Source organism: Odontesthes bonariensis, chromosome 2 (assembly GCF_027942865.1).
Source record: "Odontesthes bonariensis isolate fOdoBon6 chromosome 2, fOdoBon6.hap1, whole genome shotgun sequence".
NCBI classification, from domain to species: domain Eukaryota; kingdom Metazoa; phylum Chordata; class Actinopteri; order Atheriniformes; family Atherinopsidae; genus Odontesthes; species Odontesthes bonariensis.
Window position 1 is genome coordinate 38605521 of NC_134507.1, and position 27941 is coordinate 38633461.

At 48.9% G+C, this 27941-nt stretch overlaps 49 non-coding genes and 2 pseudogenes across 49 annotated transcripts; all 51 read right to left on the bottom strand.

Annotated features, from left to right (window-relative positions):
- LOC142388029 (NLR family CARD domain-containing protein 3-like) overlaps positions 1-27941 on the bottom strand; it is a 483074-nt pseudogene that overhangs the window by 391165 nt on the left and 63968 nt on the right.
- Positions 211-401, bottom strand: LOC142369321 (U2 spliceosomal RNA). Its single transcript, XR_012767582.1, has one exon. It is a non-coding gene; the product is annotated as a U2 spliceosomal RNA (small nuclear RNA).
- On the bottom strand, positions 704-816 carry LOC142371444 (U5 spliceosomal RNA). The gene has a single exon (XR_012768038.1). It is a non-coding gene; the product is annotated as a U5 spliceosomal RNA (small nuclear RNA).
- LOC142374834 (5S ribosomal RNA) lies at positions 1413-1531 on the bottom strand. Its single transcript, XR_012768817.1, has one exon. It is a non-coding gene; the product is annotated as a 5S ribosomal RNA (ribosomal RNA).
- On the bottom strand, positions 1896-2086 carry LOC142368163 (U2 spliceosomal RNA). The gene has a single exon (XR_012767277.1). It is a non-coding gene; the product is annotated as a U2 spliceosomal RNA (small nuclear RNA).
- On the bottom strand, positions 2389-2501 carry LOC142371450 (U5 spliceosomal RNA). Its single transcript, XR_012768039.1, has one exon. It is a non-coding gene; the product is annotated as a U5 spliceosomal RNA (small nuclear RNA).
- Positions 3098-3216, bottom strand: LOC142374839 (5S ribosomal RNA). Its single transcript, XR_012768818.1, has one exon. It is a non-coding gene; the product is annotated as a 5S ribosomal RNA (ribosomal RNA).
- LOC142369513 (U2 spliceosomal RNA) lies at positions 3581-3771 on the bottom strand. Its single transcript, XR_012767622.1, has one exon. It is a non-coding gene; the product is annotated as a U2 spliceosomal RNA (small nuclear RNA).
- Positions 4074-4186, bottom strand: LOC142371454 (U5 spliceosomal RNA). Its single transcript, XR_012768040.1, has one exon. It is a non-coding gene; the product is annotated as a U5 spliceosomal RNA (small nuclear RNA).
- On the bottom strand, positions 4783-4901 carry LOC142374843 (5S ribosomal RNA). The gene has a single exon (XR_012768819.1). It is a non-coding gene; the product is annotated as a 5S ribosomal RNA (ribosomal RNA).
- LOC142369328 (U2 spliceosomal RNA) lies at positions 5266-5456 on the bottom strand. The gene has a single exon (XR_012767584.1). It is a non-coding gene; the product is annotated as a U2 spliceosomal RNA (small nuclear RNA).
- Positions 5759-5871, bottom strand: LOC142371462 (U5 spliceosomal RNA). Its single transcript, XR_012768041.1, has one exon. It is a non-coding gene; the product is annotated as a U5 spliceosomal RNA (small nuclear RNA).
- On the bottom strand, positions 6468-6586 carry LOC142374856 (5S ribosomal RNA). The gene has a single exon (XR_012768823.1). It is a non-coding gene; the product is annotated as a 5S ribosomal RNA (ribosomal RNA).
- On the bottom strand, positions 6951-7141 carry LOC142368167 (U2 spliceosomal RNA). The gene has a single exon (XR_012767278.1). It is a non-coding gene; the product is annotated as a U2 spliceosomal RNA (small nuclear RNA).
- LOC142371467 (U5 spliceosomal RNA) lies at positions 7444-7556 on the bottom strand. The gene has a single exon (XR_012768042.1). It is a non-coding gene; the product is annotated as a U5 spliceosomal RNA (small nuclear RNA).
- On the bottom strand, positions 8153-8271 carry LOC142374863 (5S ribosomal RNA). The gene has a single exon (XR_012768824.1). It is a non-coding gene; the product is annotated as a 5S ribosomal RNA (ribosomal RNA).
- LOC142369520 (U2 spliceosomal RNA) lies at positions 8636-8826 on the bottom strand. The gene has a single exon (XR_012767623.1). It is a non-coding gene; the product is annotated as a U2 spliceosomal RNA (small nuclear RNA).
- On the bottom strand, positions 9129-9241 carry LOC142371482 (U5 spliceosomal RNA). Its single transcript, XR_012768046.1, has one exon. It is a non-coding gene; the product is annotated as a U5 spliceosomal RNA (small nuclear RNA).
- Positions 9838-9956, bottom strand: LOC142374868 (5S ribosomal RNA). Its single transcript, XR_012768825.1, has one exon. It is a non-coding gene; the product is annotated as a 5S ribosomal RNA (ribosomal RNA).
- Positions 10321-10511, bottom strand: LOC142369525 (U2 spliceosomal RNA). Its single transcript, XR_012767624.1, has one exon. It is a non-coding gene; the product is annotated as a U2 spliceosomal RNA (small nuclear RNA).
- On the bottom strand, positions 10814-10926 carry LOC142371488 (U5 spliceosomal RNA). Its single transcript, XR_012768047.1, has one exon. It is a non-coding gene; the product is annotated as a U5 spliceosomal RNA (small nuclear RNA).
- LOC142374871 (5S ribosomal RNA) lies at positions 11523-11641 on the bottom strand. Its single transcript, XR_012768826.1, has one exon. It is a non-coding gene; the product is annotated as a 5S ribosomal RNA (ribosomal RNA).
- On the bottom strand, positions 12006-12196 carry LOC142368168 (U2 spliceosomal RNA). Its single transcript, XR_012767279.1, has one exon. It is a non-coding gene; the product is annotated as a U2 spliceosomal RNA (small nuclear RNA).
- LOC142371495 (U5 spliceosomal RNA) lies at positions 12499-12611 on the bottom strand. The gene has a single exon (XR_012768048.1). It is a non-coding gene; the product is annotated as a U5 spliceosomal RNA (small nuclear RNA).
- Positions 13208-13326, bottom strand: LOC142400866 (5S ribosomal RNA). Its single transcript, XR_012772986.1, has one exon. It is a non-coding gene; the product is annotated as a 5S ribosomal RNA (ribosomal RNA).
- LOC142368169 (U2 spliceosomal RNA) lies at positions 13691-13881 on the bottom strand. Its single transcript, XR_012767280.1, has one exon. It is a non-coding gene; the product is annotated as a U2 spliceosomal RNA (small nuclear RNA).
- On the bottom strand, positions 14184-14296 carry LOC142371500 (U5 spliceosomal RNA). The gene has a single exon (XR_012768050.1). It is a non-coding gene; the product is annotated as a U5 spliceosomal RNA (small nuclear RNA).
- LOC142374872 (5S ribosomal RNA) lies at positions 14893-15011 on the bottom strand. The gene has a single exon (XR_012768827.1). It is a non-coding gene; the product is annotated as a 5S ribosomal RNA (ribosomal RNA).
- Positions 15376-15566, bottom strand: LOC142368170 (U2 spliceosomal RNA). Its single transcript, XR_012767281.1, has one exon. It is a non-coding gene; the product is annotated as a U2 spliceosomal RNA (small nuclear RNA).
- LOC142372040 (U5 spliceosomal RNA) lies at positions 15869-15981 on the bottom strand. Its single transcript, XR_012768178.1, has one exon. It is a non-coding gene; the product is annotated as a U5 spliceosomal RNA (small nuclear RNA).
- Positions 16578-16696, bottom strand: LOC142374883 (5S ribosomal RNA). The gene has a single exon (XR_012768832.1). It is a non-coding gene; the product is annotated as a 5S ribosomal RNA (ribosomal RNA).
- On the bottom strand, positions 17061-17251 carry LOC142369531 (U2 spliceosomal RNA). The gene has a single exon (XR_012767626.1). It is a non-coding gene; the product is annotated as a U2 spliceosomal RNA (small nuclear RNA).
- Positions 17554-17666, bottom strand: LOC142371507 (U5 spliceosomal RNA). The gene has a single exon (XR_012768051.1). It is a non-coding gene; the product is annotated as a U5 spliceosomal RNA (small nuclear RNA).
- Positions 18263-18381, bottom strand: LOC142374888 (5S ribosomal RNA). The gene has a single exon (XR_012768833.1). It is a non-coding gene; the product is annotated as a 5S ribosomal RNA (ribosomal RNA).
- On the bottom strand, positions 18746-18936 carry LOC142370123 (U2 spliceosomal RNA). The gene has a single exon (XR_012767797.1). It is a non-coding gene; the product is annotated as a U2 spliceosomal RNA (small nuclear RNA).
- LOC142371512 (U5 spliceosomal RNA) lies at positions 19239-19351 on the bottom strand. The gene has a single exon (XR_012768053.1). It is a non-coding gene; the product is annotated as a U5 spliceosomal RNA (small nuclear RNA).
- Positions 19948-20056, bottom strand: LOC142401325 (5S ribosomal RNA; annotated as a pseudogene).
- Positions 20421-20611, bottom strand: LOC142368174 (U2 spliceosomal RNA). The gene has a single exon (XR_012767282.1). It is a non-coding gene; the product is annotated as a U2 spliceosomal RNA (small nuclear RNA).
- LOC142371517 (U5 spliceosomal RNA) lies at positions 20914-21026 on the bottom strand. Its single transcript, XR_012768054.1, has one exon. It is a non-coding gene; the product is annotated as a U5 spliceosomal RNA (small nuclear RNA).
- On the bottom strand, positions 21623-21741 carry LOC142374894 (5S ribosomal RNA). Its single transcript, XR_012768834.1, has one exon. It is a non-coding gene; the product is annotated as a 5S ribosomal RNA (ribosomal RNA).
- LOC142368182 (U2 spliceosomal RNA) lies at positions 22106-22296 on the bottom strand. Its single transcript, XR_012767284.1, has one exon. It is a non-coding gene; the product is annotated as a U2 spliceosomal RNA (small nuclear RNA).
- On the bottom strand, positions 22599-22711 carry LOC142371524 (U5 spliceosomal RNA). Its single transcript, XR_012768056.1, has one exon. It is a non-coding gene; the product is annotated as a U5 spliceosomal RNA (small nuclear RNA).
- Positions 23308-23426, bottom strand: LOC142374899 (5S ribosomal RNA). The gene has a single exon (XR_012768837.1). It is a non-coding gene; the product is annotated as a 5S ribosomal RNA (ribosomal RNA).
- LOC142369356 (U2 spliceosomal RNA) lies at positions 23791-23981 on the bottom strand. Its single transcript, XR_012767592.1, has one exon. It is a non-coding gene; the product is annotated as a U2 spliceosomal RNA (small nuclear RNA).
- LOC142371530 (U5 spliceosomal RNA) lies at positions 24284-24396 on the bottom strand. Its single transcript, XR_012768057.1, has one exon. It is a non-coding gene; the product is annotated as a U5 spliceosomal RNA (small nuclear RNA).
- LOC142374906 (5S ribosomal RNA) lies at positions 24993-25111 on the bottom strand. The gene has a single exon (XR_012768838.1). It is a non-coding gene; the product is annotated as a 5S ribosomal RNA (ribosomal RNA).
- Positions 25476-25666, bottom strand: LOC142369346 (U2 spliceosomal RNA). The gene has a single exon (XR_012767589.1). It is a non-coding gene; the product is annotated as a U2 spliceosomal RNA (small nuclear RNA).
- On the bottom strand, positions 25969-26081 carry LOC142371536 (U5 spliceosomal RNA). Its single transcript, XR_012768060.1, has one exon. It is a non-coding gene; the product is annotated as a U5 spliceosomal RNA (small nuclear RNA).
- On the bottom strand, positions 26678-26796 carry LOC142374912 (5S ribosomal RNA). The gene has a single exon (XR_012768839.1). It is a non-coding gene; the product is annotated as a 5S ribosomal RNA (ribosomal RNA).
- LOC142369537 (U2 spliceosomal RNA) lies at positions 27161-27351 on the bottom strand. Its single transcript, XR_012767630.1, has one exon. It is a non-coding gene; the product is annotated as a U2 spliceosomal RNA (small nuclear RNA).
- On the bottom strand, positions 27654-27766 carry LOC142371546 (U5 spliceosomal RNA). The gene has a single exon (XR_012768063.1). It is a non-coding gene; the product is annotated as a U5 spliceosomal RNA (small nuclear RNA).

Below are 27941 nucleotides of genomic sequence, written 5' to 3' on the forward strand. Positions count from 1 at the left end.
AACTTAGTGTGTGTCTGTCAAGCTCCTCTGTTCCCTGTGTGTTGTTTTGTGTTCATGGTCATACAGAGAAACCAGAGAAGCTCAATCCCACGACATGCTCATAAGCTGCGTCTTTTCTAAACATTATAGTTCTATGTTAGAAGTCAGAATACAACGGCTCCCTGAAACTACCACCCTGTACCGCTGGTTTTGTTATTTCACAAGAGTTGGGAAGAGTGCACCGTTCCCGGCGGCACCGCAGTACCGGGTCGATGCGTGGAGTGAACGGAGCAAGCCCCTTTTTCAACCCCTGTGCCTAAAAATCCATTTAATATGTAGTCCTCATATAGAGGACGTATCAGATATTAAACTGATAAGAACAGATACTACACTTGATCTTAGCCAAAAGGCCGAGAAGCGATAACCCTCCACTGTTTCACGTCCGAGGGCCCTTCCTGGCACAATGCGCACTTGTGGCGGTGCTCTTTTTTCGCCTACAAAGCGTCACTTTGCACCTCCGCCCACCCGCTGCAGTGAGCACTCTTCAGCCGTTTCAGATGGTACAACTTTGCACTCCCGCCCGCTCCACTGAGCACCATTCAAACAACAATTTAGCGCCTCCAGCTTTGAACATGGGCACGGTCTCAACACATAGGGTGACTCTACTCCGAGAAGTCACTCGGCACAGCAAGAAGATTTCCTTTGCACAGACAGAATGGGCTTCACCCGCAAAGGTAAAGCCTTCCAAAAATAGAAACAACTCATTAATGTTGCTCTCCACGGAAGTCTTTAGTAAAAGGCGAAAGACTTGTACGTTATGAAGAGAAACCAGAGTACGAGTATTTGACACTGCGGGAGCAGTGCATCAGGCCAGTTGGCATAGCCACCTTCCCCATGGTGAGCTTTGCTTGGTTGAGACACTTGCTCCTCGGCCGACCAGGTAGGAACAATCGGGCCCTATTCAGTGGCTGCTTTGTCTTTTACTCTGTGCAAAAGACTAGGGGTCTTGAGGCTTTGTTCTGACCGCTCATTTGGTGTAGAGGTTTTTTTCAAGCAATTCTCCCAGTTGGCCCAATCCCAGAGCCATCTCAAAGTGGAGTTCACTTTCACTCTCTTTTCGCAGACTAAAAGCCAGAGTTTTATCTCAGAAGCTAAGCAGAGTCGGGCCTGGTTAGTACTTGGATGGGAGACCGCCTGCGAATACCAGGTGCTGTAAGCCTTTTGGCTTCTCCAGGCGCATGCAGTTTGACTGCGTCAAATGCAAAGGCAGTCCCTGTTTGACTTTTTGGAACTGCTCCTTTGTCAGGACAAAGTTAAATGTATGAGGATCAAAGGCAACCATGACCTGGGACATCTCAGCAGATCCAGGATCAGCAAGATGGATCACAGGGTGATCATCAGATGTTTCAACAAAAGACATGCAGAGAGAAAAATGCTTACAGCACCTGGTATTCCCAAGCGGTCTCCCATCCAAGTACTAACCAGGCCCGACCCTGCTTGGCTTCCGAGATCGGACGAGATCGGGCGTGTTCAGGGCGGTGTGGCCGTAAGCCACAGTCCCTGTGACAAATATGTGTTATATAGGTGCTGGAACCATACGTTTCCCCTATTTTACCAGAGAGTCGGCTTGAGAGGCTGATGTTGAGCCTGCACATCGACTTCCCTGATGTGATTGTTCTCTGCAGCTGAAAATGGGACTCTCAGATAACTTAGTGTGTGTCTGTCAAGCTCCTCTGTTCCCTGTGTGTTGTTTTGTGTTCATGGTCATACAGAGAAACCAGGGAAGCTCAATCCCACGACATGCTCATAAGCTGCGTCTTTTCTAAACATTATAGTTCTATGTTAGAAGTCAGAATACAACGGCTCCCTGAAACTACCACCCTGTACCGCTGGTTTTGTTATTTCACAAGAGTTGGGAAGAGTGCACCGTTCCCGGCGGCACTGCAGTACCGGGTCGATGCGTGGAGTGAACGGAGCAAGCCCCTTTTTCAACCCCTGTGCCTAAAAATCCATTTAATATGTAGTCCTCATATAGAGGACGTATCAGATATTAAACTGATAAGAACAGATACTACACTTGATCTTAGCCAAAAGGCCGAGAAGCGATAACCCTCCACTGTTTCACGTCCGAGGGCCCTTCCTGGCACAATGCGCACTTGTGGCGGTGCTCTTTTTTCGCCTACAAAGCGTCACTTTGCACCTCCGCCCACCCGCTGCAGTGAGCACTCTTCAGCCGTTTCAGATGGTACAACTTTGCACTCCCGCCCGCTCCACTGAGCACCATTCAAACAACAATTTAGCGCCTCCAGCTTTGAACATGGGCACGGTCTCAACACATAGGGTGACTCTACTCCGAGAAGTCACTCGGCACAGCAAGAAGATTTCCTTTGCACAGACAGAATGGGCTTCACCCGCAAAGGTAAAGCCTTCCAAAAATAGAAACAACTCATTAATGTTGCTCTCCACGGAAGTCTTTAGTAAAAGGCGAAAGACTTGTACGTTATGAAGAGAAACCAGAGTACGAGTATTTGACACTGCGGGAGCAGTGCATCAGGCCAGTTGGCATAGCCACCTTCCCCATGGTGAGCTTTGCTTGGTTGAGACACTTGCTCCTCGGCCGACCAGGTAGGAACAATCGGGCCCTATTCAGTGGCTGCTTTGTCTTTTACTCTGTGCAAAAGACTAGGGGTCTTGAGGCTTTGTTCTGACCGCTCATTTGGTGTAGAGGTTTTTTTCAAGCAATTCTCCCAGTTGGCCCAATCCCAGAGCCATCTCAAAGTGGAGTTCACTTTCACTCTCTTTTCGCAGACTAAAAGCCAGAGTTTTATCTCAGAAGCTAAGCAGAGTCGGGCCTGGTTAGTACTTGGATGGGAGACCGCCTGCGAATACCAGGTGCTGTAAGCCTTTTGGCTTCTCCAGGCGCATGCAGTTTGACTGCGTCAAATGCAAAGGCAGTCCCTGTTTGACTTTTTGGAACTGCTCCTTTGTCAGGACAAAGTTAAATGTATGAGGATCAAAGGCAACCATGACCTGGGACATCTCAGCAGATCCAGGATCAGCAAGATGGATCACAGGGTGATCATCAGATGTTTCAACAAAAGACATGCAGAGAGAAAAATGCTTACAGCACCTGGTATTCCCAAGCGGTCTCCCATCCAAGTACTAACCAGGCCCGACCCTGCTTGGCTTCCGAGATCGGACGAGATCGGGCGTGTTCAGGGCGGTGTGGCCGTAAGCCACAGTCCCTGTGACAAATATGTGTTATATAGGTGCTGGAACCATACGTTTCCCCTATTTTACCAGAGAGTCGGCTTGAGAGGCTGATGTTGAGCCTGCACATCGACTTCCCTGATGTGATTGTTCTCTGCAGCTGAAAATGGGACTCTCAGATAACTTAGTGTGTGTGTGTCAAGCTCCTCTGTTCCCTGTGTGTTGTTTTGTGTTCATGGTCATACAGAGAAACCAGGGAAGCTCAATCCCACGACATGCTCATAAGCTGCGTCTTTTCTAAACATTATAGTTCTATGTTAGAAGTCAGAATACAACGGCTCCCTGAAACTACCACCCTGTACCGCTGGTTTTGTTATTTCACAAGAGTTGGGAAGAGTGCACCGTTCCCGGCGGCACCGCAGTACCGGGTCGATGCGTGGAGTGAACGGAGCAAGCCCCTTTGTCAACCCCTGTGCCTAAAAATCCATTTAATATGTAGTCCTCATATAGAGGACGTATCAGATATTAAACTGATAAGAACAGATACTACACTTGATCTTAGCCAAAAGGCCGAGAAGCGATAACCCTCCACTGTTTCACGTCCGAGGGCCCTTCCTGGCACAATGCGCACTTGTGGCGGTGCTCTTTTTTCGCCTACAAAGCGTCACTTTGCACCTCCGCCCACCCGCTGCAGTGAGCACTCTTCAGCCGTTTCAGATGGTACAACTTTGCACTCCCGCCCGCTCCACTGAGCACCATTCAAACAACAATTTAGCGCCTCCAGCTTTGAACATGGGCACGGTCTCAACACATAGGGTGACTCTACTCCGAGAAGTCACTCGGCACAGCAAGAAGATTTCCTTTGCACAGACAGAATGGGCTTCACCCGCAAAGGTAAAGCCTTCCAAAAATAGAAACAACTCATTAATGTTGCTCTCCACGGAAGTCTTTAGTAAAAGGCGAAAGACTTGTACGTTATGAAGAGAAACCAGAGTACGAGTATTTGACACTGCGGGAGCAGTGCATCAGGCCAGTTGGCATAGCCACCTTCCCCATGGTGAGCTTTGCTTGGTTGAGACACTTGCTCCTCGGCCGACCAGGTAGGAACAATCGGGCCCTATTCAGTGGCTGCTTTGTCTTTTACTCTGTGCAAAAGACTAGGGGTCTTGAGGCTTTGTTCTGACCGCTCATTTGGTGTAGAGGTTTTTTTCAAGCAATTCTCCCAGTTGGCCCAATCCCAGAGCCATCTCAAAGTGGAGTTCACTTTCACTCTCTTTTCGCAGACTAAAAGCCAGAGTTTTATCTCAGAAGCTAAGCAGAGTCGGGCCTGGTTAGTACTTGGATGGGAGACCGCCTGCGAATACCAGGTGCTGTAAGCCTTTTGGCTTCTCCAGGCGCATGCAGTTTGACTGCGTCAAATGCAAAGGCAGTCCCTGTTTGACTTTTTGGAACTGCTCCTTTGTCAGGACAAAGTTAAATGTATGAGGATCAAAGGCAACCATGACCTGGGACATCTCAGCAGATCCAGGATCAGCAAGATGGATCACAGGGTGATCATCAGATGTTTCAACAAAAGACATGCAGAGAGAAAAATGCTTACAGCACCTGGTATTCCCAAGCGGTCTCCCATCCAAGTACTAACCAGGCCCGACCCTGCTTGGCTTCCGAGATCGGACGAGATCGGGCGTGTTCAGGGCGGTGTGGCCGTAAGCCACAGTCCCTGTGACAAATATGTGTTATATAGGTGCTGGAACCATACGTTTCCCCTATTTTACCAGAGAGTCGGCTTGAGAGGCTGATGTTGAGCCTGCACATCGACTTCCCTGATGTGATTGTTCTCTGCAGCTGAAAATGGGACTCTCAGATAACTAAGTGTGTGTGTGTCAAGCTCCTCTGTTCCCTGTGTGTTGTTTTGTGTTCATGGTCATACAGAGAAACCAGGGAAGCTCAATCCCACGACATGCTCATAAGCTGCGTCTTTTCTAAACATTATAGTTCTATGTTAGAAGTCAGAATACAACGGCTCCCTGAAACTACCACCCTGTACCGCTGGTTTTGTTATTTCACAAGAGTTGGGAAGAGTGCACCGTTCCCGGCGGCACCGCAGTACCGGGTCGATGCGTGGAGTGAACGGAGCAAGCCCCTTTTTCAACCCCTGTGCCTAAAAATCCATTTAATATGTAGTCCTCATATAGAGGACGTATCAGATATTAAACTGATAAGAACAGATACTACACTTGATCTTAGCCAAAAGGCCGAGAAGCGATAACCCTCCACTGTTTCACGTCCGAGGGCCCTTCCTGGCACAATGCGCACTTGTGGCGGTGCTCTTTTTTCGCCTACAAAGCGTCACTTTGCACCTCCGCCCACCCGCTGCAGTGAGCACTCTTCAGCCGTTTCAGATGGTACAACTTTGCACTCCCGCCCGCTCCACTGAGCACCATTCAAACAACAATTTAGCGCCTCCAGCTTTGAACATGGGCACGGTCTCAACACATAGGGTGACTCTACTCCGAGAAGTCACTCGGCACAGCAAGAAGATTTCCTTTGCACAGACAGAATGGGCTTCACCCGCAAAGGTAAAGCCTTCCAAAAATAGAAACAACTCATTAATGTTGCTCTCCACGGAAGTCTTTAGTAAAAGGCGAAAGACTTGTACGTTATGAAGAGAAACCAGAGTACGAGTATTTGACACTGCGGGAGCAGTGCATCAGGCCAGTTGGCATAGCCACCTTCCCCATGGTGAGCTTTGCTTGGTTGAGACACTTGCTCCTCGGCCGACCAGGTAGGAACAATCGGGCCCTATTCAGTGGCTGCTTTGTCTTTTACTCTGTGCAAAAGACTAGGGGTCTTGAGGCTTTGTTCTGACCGCTCATTTGGTGTAGAGGTTTTTTTCAAGCAATTCTCCCAGTTGGCCCAATCCCAGAGCCATCTCAAAGTGGAGTTCACTTTCACTCTCTTTTCGCAGACTAAAAGCCAGAGTTTTATCTCAGAAGCTAAGCAGAGTCGGGCCTGGTTAGTACTTGGATGGGAGACCGCCTGCGAATACCAGGTGCTGTAAGCCTTTTGGCTTCTCCAGGCGCATGCAGTTTGACTGCGTCAAATGCAAAGGCAGTCCCTGTTTGACTTTTTGGAACTGCTCCTTTGTCAGGACAAAGTTAAATGTATGAGGATCAAAGGCAACCATGACCTGGGACATCTCAGCAGATCCAGGATCAGCAAGATGGATCACAGGGTGATCATCAGATGTTTCAACAAAAGACATGCAGAGAGAAAAATGCTTACAGCACCTGGTATTCCCAAGCGGTCTCCCATCCAAGTACTAACCAGGCCCGACCCTGCTTGGCTTCCGAGATCGGACGAGATCGGGCGTGTTCAGGGCGGTGTGGCCGTAAGCCACAGTCCCTGTGACAAATATGTGTTATATAGGTGCTGGAACCATACGTTTCCCCTATTTTACCAGAGAGTCGGCTTGAGAGGCTGATGTTGAGCCTGCACATCGACTTCCCTGATGTGATTGTTCTCTGCAGCTGAAAATGGGACTCTCAGATAACTTAGTGTGTGTCTGTCAAGCTCCTCTGTTCCCTGTGTGTTGTTTTGTGTTCATGGTCATACAGAGAAACCAGGGAAGCTCAATCCCACGACATGCTCATAAGCTGCGTCTTTTCTAAACATTATAGTTCTATGTTAGAAGTCAGAATACAACGGCTCCCTGAAACTACCACCCTGTACCGCTGGTTTTGTTATTTCACAAGAGTTGGGAAGAGTGCACCGTTCCCGGCGGCACTGCAGTACCGGGTCGATGCGTGGAGTGAACGGAGCAAGCCCCTTTTTCAACCCCTGTGCCTAAAAATCCATTTAATATGTAGTCCTCATATAGAGGACGTATCAGATATTAAACTGATAAGAACAGATACTACACTTGATCTTAGCCAAAAGGCCGAGAAGCGATAACCCTCCACTGTTTCACGTCCGAGGGCCCTTCCTGGCACAATGCGCACTTGTGGCGGTGCTCTTTTTTCGCCTACAAAGCGTCACTTTGCACCTCCGCCCACCCGCTGCAGTGAGCACTCTTCAGCCGTTTCAGATGGTACAACTTTGCACTCCCGCCCGCTCCACTGAGCACCATTCAAACAACAATTTAGCGCCTCCAGCTTTGAACATGGGCACGGTCTCAACACATAGGGTGACTCTACTCCGAGAAGTCACTCGGCACAGCAAGAAGATTTCCTTTGCACAGACAGAATGGGCTTCACCCGCAAAGGTAAAGCCTTCCAAAAATAGAAACAACTCATTAATGTTGCTCTCCACGGAAGTCTTTAGTAAAAGGCGAAAGACTTGTACGTTATGAAGAGAAACCAGAGTACGAGTATTTGACACTGCGGGAGCAGTGCATCAGGCCAGTTGGCATAGCCACCTTCCCCATGGTGAGCTTTGCTTGGTTGAGACACTTGCTCCTCGGCCGACCAGGTAGGAACAATCGGGCCCTATTCAGTGGCTGCTTTGTCTTTTACTCTGTGCAAAAGACTAGGGGTCTTGAGGCTTTGTTCTGACCGCTCATTTGGTGTAGAGGTTTTTTTCAAGCAATTCTCCCAGTTGGCCCAATCCCAGAGCCATCTCAAAGTGGAGTTCACTTTCACTCTCTTTTCGCAGACTAAAAGCCAGAGTTTTATCTCAGAAGCTAAGCAGAGTCGGGCCTGGTTAGTACTTGGATGGGAGACCGCCTGCGAATACCAGGTGCTGTAAGCCTTTTGGCTTCTCCAGGCGCATGCAGTTTGACTGCGTCAAATGCAAAGGCAGTCCCTGTTTGACTTTTTGGAACTGCTCCTTTGTCAGGACAAAGTTAAATGTATGAGGATCAAAGGCAACCATGACCTGGGACATCTCAGCAGATCCAGGATCAGCAAGATGGATCACAGGGTGATCATCAGATGTTTCAACAAAAGACATGCAGAGAGAAAAATGCTTACAGCACCTGGTATTCCCAAGCGGTCTCCCATCCAAGTACTAACCAGGCCCGACCCTGCTTGGCTTCCGAGATCGGACGAGATCGGGCGTGTTCAGGGCGGTGTGGCCGTAAGCCACAGTCCCTGTGACAAATATGTGTTATATAGGTGCTGGAACCATACGTTTCCCCTATTTTACCAGAGAGTCGGCTTGAGAGGCTGATGTTGAGCCTGCACATCGACTTCCCTGATGTGATTGTTCTCTGCAGCTGAAAATGGGACTCTCAGATAACTTAGTGTGTGTGTGTCAAGCTCCTCTGTTCCCTGTGTGTTGTTTTGTGTTCATGGTCATACAGAGAAACCAGGGAAGCTCAATCCCACGACATGCTCATAAGCTGCGTCTTTTCTAAACATTATAGTTCTATGTTAGAAGTCAGAATACAACGGCTCCCTGAAACTACCACCCTGTACCGCTGGTTTTGTTATTTCACAAGAGTTGGGAAGAGTGCACCGTTCCCGGCGGCACCGCAGTACCGGGTCGATGCGTGGAGTGAACGGAGCAAGCCCCTTTGTCAACCCCTGTGCCTAAAAATCCATTTAATATGTAGTCCTCATATAGAGGACGTATCAGATATTAAACTGATAAGAACAGATACTACACTTGATCTTAGCCAAAAGGCCGAGAAGCGATAACCCTCCACTGTTTCACGTCCGAGGGCCCTTCCTGGCACAATGCGCACTTGTGGCGGTGCTCTTTTTTCGCCTACAAAGCGTCACTTTGCACCTCCGCCCACCCGCTGCAGTGAGCACTCTTCAGCCGTTTCAGATGGTACAACTTTGCACTCCCGCCCGCTCCACTGAGCACCATTCAAACAACAATTTAGCGCCTCCAGCTTTGAACATGGGCACGGTCTCAACACATAGGGTGACTCTACTCCGAGAAGTCACTCGGCACAGCAAGAAGATTTCCTTTGCACAGACAGAATGGGCTTCACCCGCAAAGGTAAAGCCTTCCAAAAATAGAAACAACTCATTAATGTTGCTCTCCACGGAAGTCTTTAGTAAAAGGCGAAAGACTTGTACGTTATGAAGAGAAACCAGAGTACGAGTATTTGACACTGCGGGAGCAGTGCATCAGGCCAGTTGGCATAGCCACCTTCCCCATGGTGAGCTTTGCTTGGTTGAGACACTTGCTCCTCGGCCGACCAGGTAGGAACAATCGGGCCCTATTCAGTGGCTGCTTTGTCTTTTACTCTGTGCAAAAGACTAGGGGTCTTGAGGCTTTGTTCTGACCGCTCATTTGGTGTAGAGGTTTTTTTCAAGCAATTCTCCCAGTTGGCCCAATCCCAGAGCCATCTCAAAGTGGAGTTCACTTTCACTCTCTTTTCGCAGACTAAAAGCCAGAGTTTTATCTCAGAAGCTAAGCAGAGTCGGGCCTGGTTAGTACTTGGATGGGAGACCGCCTGCGAATACCAGGTGCTGTAAGCCTTTTGGCTTCTCCAGGCGCATGCAGTTTGACTGCGTCAAATGCAAAGGCAGTCCCTGTTTGACTTTTTGGAACTGCTCCTTTGTCAGGACAAAGTTAAATGTATGAGGATCAAAGGCAACCATGACCTGGGACATCTCAGCAGATCCAGGATCAGCAAGATGGATCACAGGGTGATCATCAGATGTTTCAACAAAAGACATGCAGAGAGAAAAATGCTTACAGCACCTGGTATTCCCAAGCGGTCTCCCATCCAAGTACTAACCAGGCCCGACCCTGCTTGGCTTCCGAGATCGGACGAGATCGGGCGTGTTCAGGGCGGTGTGGCCGTAAGCCACAGTCCCTGTGACAAATATGTGTTATATAGGTGCTGGAACCATACGTTTCCCCTATTTTACCAGAGAGTCGGCTTGAGAGGCTGATGTTGAGCCTGCACATCGACTTCCCTGATGTGATTGTTCTCTGCAGCTGAAAATGGGACTCTCAGATAACTAAGTGTGTGTGTGTCAAGCTCCTCTGTTCCCTGTGTGTTGTTTTGTGTTCATGGTCATACAGAGAAACCAGGGAAGCTCAATCCCACGACATGCTCATAAGCTGCGTCTTTTCTAAACATTATAGTTCTATGTTAGAAGTCAGAATACAACGGCTCCCTGAAACTACCACCCTGTACCGCTGGTTTTGTTATTTCACAAGAGTTGGGAAGAGTGCACCGTTCCCGGCGGCACCGCAGTACCGGGTCGATGCGTGGAGTGAACGGAGCAAGCCCCTTTGTCAACCCCTGTGCCTAAAAATCCATTTAATATGTAGTCCTCATATAGAGGACGTATCAGATATTAAACTGATAAGAACAGATACTACACTTGATCTTAGCCAAAAGGCCGAGAAGCGATAACCCTCCACTGTTTCACGTCCGAGGGCCCTTCCTGGCACAATGCGCACTTGTGGCGGTGCTCTTTTTTCGCCTACAAAGCGTCACTTTGCACCTCCGCCCACCCGCTGCAGTGAGCACTCTTCAGCCGTTTCAGATGGTACAACTTTGCACTCCCGCCCGCTCCACTGAGCACCATTCAAACAACAATTTAGCGCCTCCAGCTTTGAACATGGGCACGGTCTCAACACATAGGGTGACTCTACTCCGAGAAGTCACTCGGCACAGCAAGAAGATTTCCTTTGCACAGACAGAATGGGCTTCACCCGCAAAGGTAAAGCCTTCCAAAAATAGAAACAACTCATTAATGTTGCTCTCCACGGAAGTCTTTAGTAAAAGGCGAAAGACTTGTACGTTATGAAGAGAAACCAGAGTACGAGTATTTGACACTGCGGGAGCAGTGCATCAGGCCAGTTGGCATAGCCACCTTCCCCATGGTGAGCTTTGCTTGGTTGAGACACTTGCTCCTCGGCCGACCAGGTAGGAACAATCGGGCCCTATTCAGTGGCTGCTTTGTCTTTTACTCTGTGCAAAAGACTAGGGGTCTTGAGGCTTTGTTCTGACCGCTCATTTGGTGTAGAGGTTTTTTTCAAGCAATTCTCCCAGTTGGCCCAATCCCAGAGCCATCTCAAAGTGGAGTTCACTTTCACTCTCTTTTCGCAGACTAAAAGCCAGAGTTTTATCTCAGAAGCTAAGCAGAGTCGGGCCTGGTTAGTACTTGGATGGGAGACCGCCTGCGAATACCAGGTGCTGTAAGCCTTTTGGCTTCTCCAGGCGCATGCAGTTTGACTGCGTCAAATGCAAAGGCAGTCCCTGTTTGACTTTTTGGAACTGCTCCTTTGTCAGGACAAAGTTAAATGTATGAGGATCAAAGGCAACCATGACCTGGGACATCTCAGCAGATCCAGGATCAGCAAGATGGATCACAGGGTGATCATCAGATGTTTCAACAAAAGACATGCAGAGAGAAAAATGCTTACAGCACCTGGTATTCCCAAGCGGTCTCCCATCCAAGTACTAACCAGGCCCGACCCTGCTTGGCTTCCGAGATCGGACGAGATCGGGCGTGTTCAGGGCGGTGTGGCCGTAAGCCACAGTCCCTGTGACAAATATGTGTTATATAGGTGCTGGAACCATACGTTTCCCCTATTTTACCAGAGAGTCGGCTTGAGAGGCTGATGTTGAGCCTGCACATCGACTTCCCTGATGTGATTGTTCTCTGCAGCTGAAAATGGGACTCTCAGATAACTTAGTGTGTGTCTGTCAAGCTCCTCTGTTCCCTGTGTGTTGTTTTGTGTTCATGGTCATACAGAGAAACCAGGGAAGCTCAATCCCACGACATGCTCATAAGCTGCGTCTTTTCTAAACATTATAGTTCTATGTTAGAAGTCAGAATACAACGGCTCCCTGAAACTACCACCCTGTACCGCTGGTTTTGTTATTTCACAAGAGTTGGGAAGAGTGCACCGTTCCCGGCGGCACTGCAGTACCGGGTCGATGCGTGGAGTGAACGGAGCAAGCCCCTTTTTCAACCCCTGTGCCTAAAAATCCATTTAATATGTAGTCCTCATATAGAGGACGTATCAGATATTAAACTGATAAGAACAGATACTACACTTGATCTTAGCCAAAAGGCCGAGAAGCGATAACCCTCCACTGTTTCACGTCCGAGGGCCCTTCCTGGCACAATGCGCACTTGTGGCGGTGCTCTTTTTTCGCCTACAAAGCGTCACTTTGCACCTCCGCCCACCCGCTGCAGTGAGCACTCTTCAGCCGTTTCAGATGGTACAACTTTGCACTCCCGCCCGCTCCACTGAGCACCATTCAAACAACAATTTAGCGCCTCCAGCTTTGAACATGGGCACGGTCTCAACACATAGGGTGACTCTACTCCGAGAAGTCACTCGGCACAGCAAGAAGATTTCCTTTGCACAGACAGAATGGGCTTCACCCGCAAAGGTAAAGCCTTCCAAAAATAGAAACAACTCATTAATGTTGCTCTCCACGGAAGTCTTTAGTAAAAGGCGAAAGACTTGTACGTTATGAAGAGAAACCAGAGTACGAGTATTTGACACTGCGGGAGCAGTGCATCAGGCCAGTTGGCATAGCCACCTTCCCCATGGTGAGCTTTGCTTGGTTGAGACACTTGCTCCTCGGCCGACCAGGTAGGAACAATCGGGCCCTATTCAGTGGCTGCTTTGTCTTTTACTCTGTGCAAAAGACTAGGGGTCTTGAGGCTTTGTTCTGACCGCTCATTTGGTGTAGAGGTTTTTTTCAAGCAATTCTCCCAGTTGGCCCAATCCCAGAGCCATCTCAAAGTGGAGTTCACTTTCACTCTCTTTTCGCAGACTAAAAGCCAGAGTTTTATCTCAGAAGCTAAGCAGAGTCGGGCCTGGTTAGTACTTGGATGGGAGACCGCCTGCGAATACCAGGTGCTGTAAGCCTTTTGGCTTCTCCAGGCGCATGCAGTTTGACTGCGTCAAATGCAAAGGCAGTCCCTGTTTGACTTTTTGGAACTGCTCCTTTGTCAGGACAAAGTTAAATGTATGAGGATCAAAGGCAACCATGACCTGGGACATCTCAGCAGATCCAGGATCAGCAAGATGGATCACAGGGTGATCATCAGATGTTTCAACAAAAGACATGCAGAGAGAAAAATGCTTACAGCACCTGGTATTCCCAAGCGGTCTCCCATCCAAATACTAACCAGGCCCGACCCTGCTTGGCTTCCGAGATCGGACGAGATCGGGCGTGTTCAGGGCGGTGTGGCCGTAAGCCACAGTCCCTGTGACAAATATGTGTTATATAGGTGCTGGAACCATACGTTTCCCCTATTTTACCAGAGAGTCGGCTTGAGAGGCTGATGTTGAGCCTGCACATCGACTTCCCTGATGTGATTGTTCTCTGCAGCTGAAAATGGGACTCTCAGATAACTTAGTGTGTGTCTGTCAAGCTCCTCTGTTCCCTGTGTGTTGTTTTGTGTTCATGGTCATACAGAGAAACCAGGGAAGCTCAATCCCATGACATGCTCATAAGCTGCGTCTTTTCTAAACATTATAGTTCTATGTTAGAAGTCAGAATACAACGGCTCCCTGAAACTACCACCCTGTACCGCTGGTTTTGTTATTTCACAAGAGTTGGGAAGAGTGCACCGTTCCCGGCGGCACTGCAGTACCGGGTCGATGCGTGGAGTGAACGGAGCAAGCCCCTTTTTCAACCCCTGTGCCTAAAAATCCATTTAATATGTAGTCCTCATATAGAGGACGTATCAGATATTAAACTGATAAGAACAGATACTACACTTGATCTTAGCCAAAAGGCCGAGAAGCGATAACCCTCCACTGTTTCACGTCCGAGGGCCCTTCCTGGCACAATGCGCACTTGTGGCGGTGCTCTTTTTTCGCCTACAAAGCGTCACTTTGCACCTCCGCCCACCCGCTGCAGTGAGCACTCTTCAGCCGTTTCAGATGGTACAACTTTGCACTCCCGCCCGCTCCACTGAGCACCATTCAAACAACAATTTAGCGCCTCCAGCTTTGAACATGGGCACGGTCTCAACACATAGGGTGACTCTACTCCGAGAAGTCACTCGGCACAGCAAGAAGATTTCCTTTGCACAGACAGAATGGGCTTCACCCGCAAAGGTAAAGCCTTCCAAAAATAGAAACAACTCATTAATGTTGCTCTCCACGGAAGTCTTTAGTAAAAGGCGAAAGACTTGTACGTTATGAAGAGAAACCAGAGTACGAGTATTTGACACTGCGGGAGCAGTGCATCAGGCCAGTTGGCATAGCCACCTTCCCCATGGTGAGCTTTGCTTGGTTGAGACACTTGCTCCTCGGCCGACCAGGTAGGAACAATCGGGCCCTATTCAGTGGCTGCTTTGTCTTTTACTCTGTGCAAAAGACTAGGGGTCTTGAGGCTTTGTTCTGACCGCTCATTTGGTGTAGAGGTTTTTTTCAAGCAATTCTCCCAGTTGGCCCAATCCCAGAGCCATCTCAAAGTGGAGTTCACTTTCACTCTCTTTTCGCAGACTAAAAGCCAGAGTTTTATCTCAGAAGCTAAGCAGAGTCGGGCCTGGTTAGTACTTGGATGGGAGACCGCCTGCGAATACCAGGTGCTGTAAGCCTTTTGGCTTCTCCAGGCGCATGCAGTTTGACTGCGTCAAATGCAAAGGCAGTCCCTGTTTGACTTTTTGGAACTGCTCCTTTGTCAGGACAAAGTTAAATGTATGAGGATCAAAGGCAACCATGACCTGGGACATCTCAGCAGATCCAGGATCAGCAAGATGGATCACAGGGTGATCATCAGATGTTTCAACAAAAGACATGCAGAGAGAAAAATGCTTACAGCACCTGGTATTCCCAAGCGGTCTCCCATCCAAGTACTAACCAGGCCCGACCCTGCTTGGCTTCCGAGATCGGACGAGATCGGGCGTGTTCAGGGCGGTGTGGCCGTAAGCCACAGTCCCTGTGACAAATATGTGTTATATAGGTGCTGGAACCATACGTTTCCCCTATTTTACCAGAGAGTCGGCTTGAGAGGCTGATGTTGAGCCTGCACATCGACTTCCCTGATGTGATTGTTCTCTGCAGCTGAAAATGGGACTCTCAGATAACTTAGTGTGTGTCTGTCAAGCTCCTCTGTTCCCTGTGTGTTGTTTTGTGTTCATGGTCATACAGAGAAACCAGGGAAGCTCAATCCCACGACATGCTCATAAGCTGCGTCTTTTCTAAACATTATAGTTCTATGTTAGAAGTCAGAATACAACGGCTCCCTGAAACTACCACCCTGTACCGCTGGTTTTGTTATTTCACAAGAGTTGGGAAGAGTGCACCGTTCCCGGCGGCACTGCAGTACCGGGTCGATGCGTGGAGTGAACGGAGCAAGCCCCTTTTTCAACCCCTGTGCCTAAAAATCCATTTAATATGTAGTCCTCATATAGAGGACGTATCAGATATTAAACTGATAAGAACAGATACTACACTTGATCTTAGCCAAAAGGCCGAGAAGCGATAACCCTCCACTGTTTCACGTCCGAGGGCCCTTCCTGGCACAATGCGCACTTGTGGCGGTGCTCTTTTTTCGCCTACAAAGCGTCACTTTGCACCTCCGCCCACCCGCTGCAGTGAGCACTCTTCAGCCGTTTCAGATGGTACAACTTTGCACTCCCGCCCGCTCCACTGAGCACCATTCAAACAACAATTTAGCGCCTCCAGCTTTGAACATGGGCACGGTCTCAACACATAGGGTGACTCTACTCCGAGAAGTCACTCGGCACAGCAAGAAGATTTCCTTTGCACAGACAGAATGGGCTTCACCCGCAAAGGTAAAGCCTTCCAAAAATAGAAACAACTCATTAATGTTGCTCTCCACGGAAGTCTTTAGTAAAAGGCAAAAGACTTGTACGTTATGAAGAGAAACCAGAGTACGAGTATTTGACACTGCGGGAGCAGTGCATCAGGCCAGTTGGCATAGCCACCTTCCCCATGGTGAGCTTTGCTTGGTTGAGACACTTGCTCCTCGGCCGACCAGGTAGGAACAATCGGGCCCTATTCAGTGGCTGCTTTGTCTTTTACTCTGTGCAAAAGACTAGGGGTCTTGAGGCTTTGTTCTGACCGCTCATTTGGTGTAGAGGTTTTTTTCAAGCAATTCTCCCAGTTGGCCCAATCCCAGAGCCATCTCAAAGTGGAGTTCACTTTCACTCTCTTTTCGCAGACTAAAAGCCAGAGTTTTATCTCAGAAGCTAAGCAGAGTCGGGCCTGGTTAGTACTTGGATGGGAGACCGCCTGCGAATACCAGGTGCTGTAAGCCTTTTGGCTTCTCCAGGCGCATGCAGTTTGACTGCGTCAAATGCAAAGGCAGTCCCTGTTTGACTTTTTGGAACTGCTCCTTTGTCAGGACAAAGTTAAATGTATGAGGATCAAAGGCAACCATGACCTGGGACATCTCAGCAGATCCAGGATCAGCAAGATGGATCACAGGGTGATCATCAGATGTTTCAACAAAAGACATGCAGAGAGAAAAATGCTTACAGCACCTGGTATTCCCAAGCGGTCTCCCATCCAAGTACTAACCAGGCCCGACCCTGCTTGGCTTCCGAGATCGGACGAGATCGGGCGTGTTCAGGGCGGTGTGGCCGTAAGCCACAGTCCCTGTGACAAATATGTGTTATATAGGTGCTGGAACCATACGTTTCCCCTATTTTACCAGAGAGTCGGCTTGAGAGGCTGATGTTGAGCCTGCACATCGACTTCCCTGATGTGATTGTTCTCTGCAGCTGAAAATGGGACTCTCAGATAACTTAGTGTGTGTGTGTCAAGCTCCTCTGTTCCCTGTGTGTTGTTTTGTGTTCATGGTCATACAGAGAAACCAGGGAAGCTCAATCCCACGACATGCTCATAAGCTGCGTCTTTTCTAAACATTATAGTTCTATGTTAGAAGTCAGAATACAACGGCTCCCTGAAACTACCACCCTGTACCGCTGGTTTTGTTATTTCACAAGAGTTGGGAAGAGTGCACCGTTCCCGGCGGCACCGCAGTACCGGGTCGATGCGTGGAGTGAACGGAGCAAGCCCCTTTGTCAACCCCTGTGCCTAAAAATCCATTTAATATGTAGTCCTCATATAGAGGACGTATCAGATATTAAACTGATAAGAACAGATACTACACTTGATCTTAGCCAAAAGGCCGAGAAGCGATAACCCTCCACTGTTTCACGTCCGAGGGCCCTTCCTGGCACAATGCGCACTTGTGGCGGTGCTCTTTTTTCGCCTACAAAGCGTCACTTTGCACCTCCGCCCACCCGCTGCAGTGAGCACTCTTCAGCCGTTTCAGATGGTACAACTTTGCACTCCCGCCCGCTCCACTGAGCACCATTCAAACAACAATTTAGCGCCTCCAGCTTTGAACATGGGCACGGTCTCAACACATAGGGTGACTCTACTCCGAGAAGTCACTCGGCACAGCAAGAAGATTTCCTTTGCACAGACAGAATGGGCTTCACCCGCAAAGGTAAAGCCTTCCAAAAATAGAAACAACTCATTAATGTTGCTCTCCACGGAAGTCTTTAGTAAAAGGCGAAAGACTTGTACGTTATGAAGAGAAACCAGAGTACGAGTATTTGACACTGCGGGAGCAGTGCATCAGGCCAGTTGGCATAGCCACCTTCCCCATGGTGAGCTTTGCTTGGTTGAGACACTTGCTCCTCGGCCGACCAGGTAGGAACAATCGGGCCCTATTCAGTGGCTGCTTTGTCTTTTACTCTGTGCAAAAGACTAGGGGTCTTGAGGCTTTGTTCTGACCGCTCATTTGGTGTAGAGGTTTTTTTCAAGCAATTCTCCCAGTTGGCCCAATCCCAGAGCCATCTCAAAGTGGAGTTCACTTTCACTCTCTTTTCGCAGACTAAAAGCCAGAGTTTTATCTCAGAAGCTAAGCAGAGTCGGGCCTGGTTAGTACTTGGATGGGAGACCGCCTGCGAATACCAGGTGCTGTAAGCCTTTTGGCTTCTCCAGGCGCATGCAGTTTGACTGCGTCAAATGCAAAGGCAGTCCCTGTTTGACTTTTTGGAACTGCTCCTTTGTCAGGACAAAGTTAAATGTATGAGGATCAAAGGCAACCATGACCTGGGACATCTCAGCAGATCCAGGATCAGCAAGATGGATCACAGGGTGATCATCAGATGTTTCAACAAAAGACATGCAGAGAGAAAAATGCTTACAGCACCTGGTATTCCCAAGCGGTCTCCCATCCAAGTACTAACCAGGCCCGACCCTGCTTGGCTTCCGAGATCGGACGAGATCGGGCGTGTTCAGGGCGGTGTGGCCGTAAGCCACAGTCCCTGTGACAAATATGTGTTATATAGGTGCTGGAACCATACGTTTCCCCTATTTTACCAGAGAGTCGGCTTGAGAGGCTGATGTTGAGCCTGCACATCGACTTCCCTGATGTGATTGTTCTCTGCAGCTGAAAATGGGACTCTCAGATAACTAAGTGTGTGTGTGTCAAGCTCCTCTGTTCCCTGTGTGTTGTTTTGTGTTCATGGTCATACAGAGAAACCAGGGAAGCTCAATCCCACGACATGCTCATAAGCTGCGTCTTTTCTAAACATTATAGTTCTATGTTAGAAGTCAGAATACAACGGCTCCCTGAAACTACCACCCTGTACCGCTGGTTTTGTTATTTCACAAGAGTTGGGAAGAGTGCACCGTTCCCGGCGGCACCGCAGTACCGGGTCGATGCTTGGAGTGAACGGAGCAAGCCCCTTTGTCAACCCCTGTGCCTAAAAATCCATTTAATATGTAGCCCTCATATAGAGGACGTATCAGATATTAAACTGATAAGAACAGATACTACACTTGATCTTAGCCAAAAGGCCGAGAAGCGATAACCCTCCACTGTTTCACGTCCGAGGGCCCTTCCTGGCACAATGCGCACTTGTGGCGGTGCTCTTTTTTCGCCTACAAAGCGTCACTTTGCACCTCCGCCCACCCGCTGCAGTGAGCACTCTTCAGCCGTTTCAGATGGTACAACTTTGCACTCCCGCCCGCTCCACTGAGCACCATTCAAACAACAATTTAGCGCCTCCAGCTTTGAACATGGGCACGGTCTCAACACATAGGGTGACTCTACTCCGAGAAGTCACTCGGCACAGCAAGAAGATTTCCTTTGCACAGACAGAATGGGCTTCACCCGCAAAGGTAAAGCCTTCCAAAAATAGAAACAACTCATTAATGTTGCTCTCCACGGAAGTCTTTAGTAAAAGGCGAAAGACTTGTACGTTATGAAGAGAAACCAGAGTACGAGTATTTGACACTGCGGGAGCAGTGCATCAGGCCAGTTGGCATAGCCACCTTCCCCATGGTGAGCTTTGCTTGGTTGAGACACTTGCTCCTCGGCCGACCAGGTAGGAACAATCGGGCCCTATTCAGTGGCTGCTTTGTCTTTTACTCTGTGCAAAAGACTAGGGGTCTTGAGGCTTTGTTCTGACCGCTCATTTGGTGTAGAGGTTTTTTTCAAGCAATTCTCCCAGTTGGCCCAATCCCAGAGCCATCTCAAAGTGGAGTTCACTTTCACTCTCTTTTCGCAGACTAAAAGCCAGAGTTTTATCTCAGAAGCTAAGCAGAGTCGGGCCTGGTTAGTACTTGGATGGGAGACCGCCTGCGAATACCAGGTGCTGTAAGCCTTTTGGCTTCTCCAGGCGCATGCAGTTTGACTGCGTCAAATGCAAAGGCAGTCCCTGTTTGACTTTTTGGAACTGCTCCTTTGTCAGGACAAAGTTAAATGTATGAGGATCAAAGGCAACCATGACCTGGGACATCTCAGCAGATCCAGGATCAGCAAGATGGATCACAGGGTGATCATCAGATGTTTCAACAAAAGACATGCAGAGAGAAAAATGCTTACAGCACCTGGTATTCCCAAGCGGTCTCCCATCCAAGTACTAACCAGGCCCGACCCTGCTTGGCTTCCGAGATCGGACGTGTTCAGGGCGGTGTGGCCGTAAGCCACAGTCCCTGTGACAAATATGTGTTATATAGGTGCTGGAACCATACGTTTCCCCTATTTTACCAGAGAGTCGGCTTGAGAGGCTGATGTTGAGCCTGCACATCGACTTCCCTGATGTGATTGTTCTCTGCAGCTGAAAATGGGACTCTCAGATAACTTAGTGTGTGTCTGTCAAGCTCCTCTGTTCCCTGTGTGTTGTTTTGTGTTCATGGTCATACAGAGAAACCAGGGAAGCTCAATCCCACGACATGCTCATAAGCTGCGTCTTTTCTAAACATTATAGTTCTATGTTAGAAGTCAGAATACAACGGCTCCCTGAAACTACCACCCTGTACCGCTGGTTTTGTTATTTCACAAGAGTTGGGAAGAGTGCACCGTTCCCGGCGGCACTGCAGTACCGGGTCGATGCGTGGAGTGAACGGAGCAAGCCCCTTTTTCAACCCCTGTGCCTAAAAATCCATTTAATATGTAGTCCTCATATAGAGGACGTATCAGATATTAAACTGATAAGAACAGATACTACACTTGATCTTAGCCAAAAGGCCGAGAAGCGATAACCCTCCACTGTTTCACGTCCGAGGGCCCTTCCTGGCACAATGCGCACTTGTGGCGGTGCTCTTTTTTCGCCTACAAAGCGTCACTTTGCACCTCCGCCCACCCGCTGCAGTGAGCACTCTTCAGCCGTTTCAGATGGTACAACTTTGCACTCCCGCCCGCTCCACTGAGCACCATTCAAACAACAATTTAGCGCCTCCAGCTTTGAACATGGGCACGGTCTCAACACATAGGGTGACTCTACTCCGAGAAGTCACTCGGCACAGCAAGAAGATTTCCTTTGCACAGACAGAATGGGCTTCACCCGCAAAGGTAAAGCCTTCCAAAAATAGAAACAACTCATTAATGTTGCTCTCCACGGAAGTCTTTAGTAAAAGGCGAAAGACTTGTACGTTATGAAGAGAAACCAGAGTACGAGTATTTGACACTGCGGGAGCAGTGCATCAGGCCAGTTGGCATAGCCACCTTCCCCATGGTGAGCTTTGCTTGGTTGAGACACTTGCTCCTCGGCCGACCAGGTAGGAACAATCGGGCCCTATTCAGTGGCTGCTTTGTCTTTTACTCTGTGCAAAAGACTAGGGGTCTTGAGGCTTTGTTCTGACCGCTCATTTGGTGTAGAGGTTTTTTTCAAGCAATTCTCCCAGTTGGCCCAATCCCAGAGCCATCTCAAAGTGGAGTTCACTTTCACTCTCTTTTCGCAGACTAAAAGCCAGAGTTTTATCTCAGAAGCTAAGCAGAGTCGGGCCTGGTTAGTACTTGGATGGGAGACCGCCTGCGAATACCAGGTGCTGTAAGCCTTTTGGCTTCTCCAGGCGCATGCAGTTTGACTGCGTCAAATGCAAAGGCAGTCCCTGTTTGACTTTTTGGAACTGCTCCTTTGTCAGGACAAAGTTAAATGTATGAGGATCAAAGGCAACCATGACCTGGGACATCTCAGCAGATCCAGGATCAGCAAGATGGATCACAGGGTGATCATCAGATGTTTCAACAAAAGACATGCAGAGAGAAAAATGCTTACAGCACCTGGTATTCCCAAGCGGTCTCCCATCCAAGTACTAACCAGGCCCGACCCTGCTTGGCTTCCGAGATCGGACGAGATCGGGCGTGTTCAGGGCGGTGTGGCCGTAAGCCACAGTCCCTGTGACAAATATGTGTTATATAGGTGCTGGAACCATACGTTTCCCCTATTTTACCAGAGAGTCGGCTTGAGAGGCTGATGTTGAGCCTGCACATCGACTTCCCTGATGTGATTGTTCTCTGCAGCTGAAAATGGGACTCTCAGATAACTTAGTGTGTGTCTGTCAAGCTCCTCTGTTCCCTGTGTGTTGTTTTGTGTTCATGGTCATACAGAGAAACCAGGGAAGCTCAATCCCACGACATGCTCATAAGCTGCGTCTTTTCTAAACATTATAGTTCTATGTTAGAAGTCAGAATACAACGGCTCCCTGAAACTACCACCCTGTACCGCTGGTTTTGTTATTTCACAAGAGTTGGGAAGAGTGCACCGTTCCCGGCGGCACTGCAGTACCGGGTCGATGCGTGGAGTGAACGGAGCAAGCCCCTTTTTCAACCCCTGTGCCTAAAAATCCATTTAATATGTAGTCCTCATATAGAGGACGTATCAGATATTAAACTGATAAGAACAGATACTACACTTGATCTTAGCCAAAAGGCCGAGAAGCGATAACCCTCCACTGTTTCACGTCCGAGGGCCCTTCCTGGCACAATGCGCACTTGTGGCGGTGCTCTTTTTTCGCCTACAAAGCGTCACTTTGCACCTCCGCCCACCCGCTGCAGTGAGCACTCTTCAGCCGTTTCAGATGGTACAACTTTGCACTCCCGCCCGCTCCACTGAGCACCATTCAAACAACAATTTAGCGCCTCCAGCTTTGAACATGGGCACGGTCTCAACACATAGGGTGACTCTACTCCGAGAAGTCACTCGGCACAGCAAGAAGATTTCCTTTGCACAGACAGAATGGGCTTCACCCGCAAAGGTAAAGCCTTCCAAAAATAGAAACAACTCATTAATGTTGCTCTCCACGGAAGTCTTTAGTAAAAGGCGAAAGACTTGTACGTTATGAAGAGAAACCAGAGTACGAGTATTTGACACTGCGGGAGCAGTGCATCAGGCCAGTTGGCATAGCCACCTTCCCCATGGTGAGCTTTGCTTGGTTGAGACACTTGCTCCTCGGCCGACCAGGTAGGAACAATCGGGCCCTATTCAGTGGCTGCTTTGTCTTTTACTCTGTGCAAAAGACTAGGGGTCTTGAGGCTTTGTTCTGACCGCTCATTTGGTGTAGAGGTTTTTTTCAAGCAATTCTCCCAGTTGGCCCAATCCCAGAGCCATCTCAAAGTGGAGTTCACTTTCACTCTCTTTTCGCAGACTAAAAGCCAGAGTTTTATCTCAGAAGCTAAGCAGAGTCGGGCCTGGTTAGTACTTGGATGGGAGACCGCCTGCGAATACCAGGTGCTGTAAGCCTTTTGGCTTCTCCAGGCGCATGCAGTTTGACTGCGTCAAATGCAAAGGCAGTCCCTGTTTGACTTTTTGGAACTGCTCCTTTGTCAGGACAAAGTTAAATGTATGAGGATCAAAGGCAACCATGACCTGGGACATCTCAGCAGATCCAGGATCAGCAAGATGGATCACAGGGTGATCATCAGATGTTTCAACAAAAGACATGCAGAGAGAAAAATGCTTACAGCACCTGGTATTCCCAAGCGGTCTCCCATCCAAGTACTAACCAGGCCCGACCCTGCTTGGCTTCCGAGATCGGACGAGATCGGGCGTGTTCAGGGCGGTGTGGCCGTAAGCCACAGTCCCTGTGACAAATATGTGTTATATAGGTGCTGGAACCATACGTTTCCCCTATTTTACCAGAGAGTCGGCTTGAGAGGCTGATGTTGAGCCTGCACATCGACTTCCCTGATGTGATTGTTCTCTGCAGCTGAAAATGGGACTCTCAGATAACTTAGTGTGTGTCTGTCAAGCTCCTCTGTTCCCTGTGTGTTGTTTTGTGTTCATGGTCATACAGAGAAACCAGGGAAGCTCAATCCCACGACATGCTCATAAGCTGCGTCTTTTCTAAACATTATAGTTCTATGTTAGAAGTCAGAATACAACGGCTCCCTGAAACTACCACCCTGTACCGCTGGTTTTGTTATTTCACAAGAGTTGGGAAGAGTGCACCGTTCCCGGCAGCACTGCAGTACCGGGTCGATGCGTGGAGTGAACGGAGCAAGCCCCTTTTTCAACCCCTGTGCCTAAAAATCCATTTAATATGTAGTCCTCATATAGAGGACGTATCAGATATTAAACTGATAAGAACAGATACTACGCTTGATCTTAGCCAAAAGGCCGAGAAGCGATAACCCTCCACTGTTTCACGTCCGAGGGCCCTTCCTGGCACAATGCGCACTTGTGGCGGTGCTCTTTTTTCGCCTACAAAGCGTCACTTTGCACCTCCGCCCACCCGCTGCAGTGAGCACTCTTCAGCCGTTTCAGATGGTACAACTTTGCACTCCCGCCCGCTCCACTGAGCACCATTCAAACAACAATTTAGCGCCTCCAGCTTTGAACATGGGCACGGTCTCAACACATAGGGTGACTCTACTCCGAGAAGTCACTCGGCACAGCAAGAAGATTTCCTTTGCACAGACAGAATGGGCTTCACCCGCAAAGGTAAAGCCTTCCAAAAATAGAAACAACTCATTAATGTTGCTCTCCACGGAAGTCTTTAGTAAAAGGCGAAAGACTTGTACGTTATGAAGAGAAACCAGAGTACGAGTATTTGACACTGCGGGAGCAGTGCATCAGGCCAGTTGGCATAGCCACCTTCCCCATGGTGAGCTTTGCTTGGTTGAGACACTTGCTCCTCGGCCGACCAGGTAGGAACAATCGGGCCCTATTCAGTGGCTGCTTTGTCTTTTACTCTGTGCAAAAGACTAGGGGTCTTGAGGCTTTGTTCTGACCGCTCATTTGGTGTAGAGGTTTTTTTCAAGCAATTCTCCCAGTTGGCCCAATCCCAGAGCCATCTCAAAGTGGAGTTCACTTTCACTCTCTTTTCGCAGACTAAAAGCCAGAGTTTTATCTCAGAAGCTAAGCAGAGTCGGGCCTGGTTAGTACTTGGATGGGAGACCGCCTGCGAATACCAGGTGCTGTAAGCCTTTTGGCTTCTCCAGGCGCATGCAGTTTGACTGCGTCAAATGCAAAGGCAGTCCCTGTTTGACTTTTTGGAACTGCTCCTTTGTCAGGACAAAGTTAAATGTATGAGGATCAAAGGCAACCATGACCTGGGACATCTCAGCAGATCCAGGATCAGCAAGATGGATCACAGGGTGATCATCAGATGTTTCAACAAAAGACATGCAGAGAGAAAAATGCTTACAGCACCTGGTATTCCCAAGCGGTCTCCCATCCAAGTACTAACCAGGCCCGACCCTGCTTGGCTTCCGAGATCGGACGAGATCGGGCGTGTTCAGGGCGGTGTGGCCGTAAGCCACAGTCCCTGTGACAAATATGTGTTATATAGGTGCTGGAACCATACGTTTCCCCTATTTTACCAGAGAGTCGGCTTGAGAGGCTGATGTTGAGCCTGCACATCGACTTCCCTGATGTGATTGTTCTCTGCAGCTGAAAATGGGACTCTCAGATAACTTAGTGTGTGTCTGTCAAGCTCCTCTGTTCCCTGTGTGTTGTTTTGTGTTCATGGTCATACAGAGAAACCAGGGAAGCTCAATCCCACGACATGCTCATAAGCTGCGTCTTTTCTAAACATTATAGTTCTATGTTAGAAGTCAGAATACAACGGCTCCCTGAAACTACCACCCTGTACCGCTGGTTTTGTTATTTCACAAGAGTTGGGAAGAGTGCACCGTTCCCGGCGGCACTGCAGTACCGGGTCGATGCGTGGAGTGAACGGAGCAAGCCCCTTTTTCAACCCCTGTGCCTAAAAATCCATTTAATATGTAGTCCTCATATAGAGGACGTATCAGATATTAAACTGATAAGAACAGATACTACGCTTGATCTTAGCCAAAAGGCCGAGAAGCGATAACCCTCCACTGTTTCACGTCCGAGGGCCCTTCCTGGCACAATGCGCACTTGTGGCGGTGCTCTTTTTTCGCCTACAAAGCGTCACTTTGCACCTCCGCCCACCCGCTGCAGTGAGCACTCTTCAGCCGTTTCAGATGGTACAACTTTGCACTCCCGCCCGCTCCACTGAGCACCATTCAAACAACAATTTAGCGCCTCCAGCTTTGAACATGGGCACGGTCTCAACACATAGGGTGACTCTACTCCGAGAAGTCACTCGGCACAGCAAGAAGATTTCCTTTGCACAGACAGAATGGGCTTCACCCGCAAAGGTAAAGCCTTCCAAAAATAGAAACAACTCATTAATGTTGCTCTCCACGGAAGTCTTTAGTAAAAGGCGAAAGACTTGTACGTTATGAAGAGAAACCAGAGTACGAGTATTTGACACTGCGGGAGCAGTGCATCAGGCCAGTTGGCATAGCCACCTTCCCCATGGTGAGCTTTGCTTGGTTGAGACACTTGCTCCTCGGCCGACCAGGTAGGAACAATCGGGCCCTATTCAGTGGCTGCTTTGTCTTTTACTCTGTGCAAAAGACTAGGGGTCTTGAGGCTTTGTTCTGACCGCTCATTTGGTGTAGAGGTTTTTTTCAAGCAATTCTCCCAGTTGGCCCAATCCCAGAGCCATCTCAAAGTGGAGTTCACTTTCACTCTCTTTTCGCAGACTAAAAGCCAGAGTTTTATCTCAGAAGCTAAGCAGAGTCGGGCCTGGTTAGTACTTGGATGGGAGACCGCCTGCGAATACCAGGTGCTGTAAGCCTTTTGGCTTCTCCAGGCGCATGCAGTTTGACTGCGTCAAATGCAAAGGCAGTCCCTGTTTGACTTTTTGGAACTGCTCCTTTGTCAGGACAAAGTTAAATGTATGAGGATCAAAGGCAACCATGACCTGGGACATCTCAGCAGATCCAGGATCAGCAAGATGGATCACAGGGTGATCATCAGATGTTTCAACAAAAGACATGCAGAGAGAAAAATGCTTACAGCACCTGGTATTCCCAAGCGGTCTCCCATCCAAGTACTAACCAGGCCCGACCCTGCTTGGCTTCCGAGATCGGACGAGATCGGGCGTGTTCAGGGCGGTGTGGCCGTAAGCCACAGTCCCTGTGACAAATATGTGTTATATAGGTGCTGGAACCATACGTTTCCCCTATTTTACCAGAGAGTCGGCTTGAGAGGCTGATGTTGAGCCTGCACATCGACTTCCCTGATGTGATTGTTCTCTGCAGCTGAAAATGGGACTCTCAGATAACTTAGTGTGTGTGTGTCAAGCTCCTCTGTTCCCTGTGTGTTGTTTTGTGTTCATGGTCATACAGAGAAACCAGGGAAGCTCAATCCCACGACATGCTCATAAGCTGCGTCTTTTCTAAACATTATAGTTCTATGTTAGAAGTCAGAATACAACGGCTCCCTGAAACTACCACCCTGTACCGCTGGTTTTGTTATTTCACAAGAGTTGGGAAGAGTGCACCGTTCCCGGCGGCACCGCAGTACCGGGTCGATGCGTGGAGTGAACGGAGCAAGCCCCTTTGTCAACCCCTGTGCCTAAAAATCCATTTAATATGTAGTCCTCATATAGAGGACGTATCAGATATTAAACTGATAAGAACAGATACTACACTTGATCTTAGCCAAAAGGCCGAGAAGCGATAACCCTCCACTGTTTCACGTCCGAGGGCCCTTCCTGGCACAATGCGCACTTGTGGCGGTGCTCTTTTTTCGCCTACAAAGCGTCACTTTGCACCTCCGCCCACCCGCTGCAGTGAGCACTCTTCAGCCGTTTCAGATGGTACAACTTTGCACTCCCGCCCGCTCCACTGAGCACCATTCAAACAACAATTTAGCGCCTCCAGCTTTGAACATGGGCACGGTCTCAACACATAGGGTGACTCTACTCCGAGAAGTCACTCGGCACAGCAAGAAGATTTCCTTTGCACAGACAGAATGGGCTTCACCCGCAAAGGTAAAGCCTTCCAAAAATAGAAACAACTCATTAATGTTGCTCTCCACGGAAGTCTTTAGTAAAAGGCGAAAGACTTGTACGTTATGAAGAGAAACCAGAGTACGAGTATTTGACACTGCGGGAGCAGTGCATCAGGCCAGTTGGCATAGCCACCTTCCCCATGGTGAGCTTTGCTTGGTTGAGACACTTGCTCCTCGGCCGACCAGGTAGGAACAATCGGGCCCTATTCAGTGGCTGCTTTGTCTTTTACTCTGTGCAAAAGACTAGGGGTCTTGAGG